Genomic DNA, 652 nt, shown 5'->3' on the forward strand with positions numbered 1-652 from the left:
CAAACTGTATCTAAATTTCAAAGTCAATAGTGTTTATGACGCAATAGAATATTATAACATTTATAAATATACGTCGCATATTTTGGAAATTCTAATTAATATTTTACAATTTTCTCACTGTACATAGTTAAGTATTTTTATTCCAATTTTCTATTCTTAAATCTTATTGGAAAAGGAGCTTAACGAAAGTTGCACAAAATGTATTCCAGATGGGGGGTGTCAAAGGAGGGAGAATTTAAAAGAATTTCGACCCTCAGACTGTCATGAACGTATAGAGCAACTCCACCAACAGTACGGTCCGTTCGATCATGACGAAGGAGGGTATAGTTGGGATGGAGATGGAGGATGTTGGGATATTGGGTTTAAGCCACGTTTCTGAGACAGCAATGGTGTGGTAAAAATTTTGGAGGTAATAATCTAGAAATTCGTCATAGTGTGCCGGAAGGGATTGGAAGTTAACATGACAGGATGTTAGGTACTAATCATGTAGGACTAAAGGAAAGAGTGAGGAATGGATCACATTTATTATTGGAGTAAGGAAGGAAAATTAAGAATGTGTTGAAAAAGATATTTGGGTTAATATCAAGGGAGAGGGTACATTCACTATTTGCCAATTTGAATACCATGAGGTAGGCAATAAACTCGTATTAGG

This window comes from Halyomorpha halys, unplaced genomic scaffold (assembly GCF_000696795.3).
Source record: "Halyomorpha halys isolate HHAL.00 unplaced genomic scaffold, Hhal_1.1 Scaffold1230.1, whole genome shotgun sequence".
NCBI classification, from domain to species: Eukaryota; Metazoa; Arthropoda; class Insecta; order Hemiptera; family Pentatomidae; genus Halyomorpha; species Halyomorpha halys.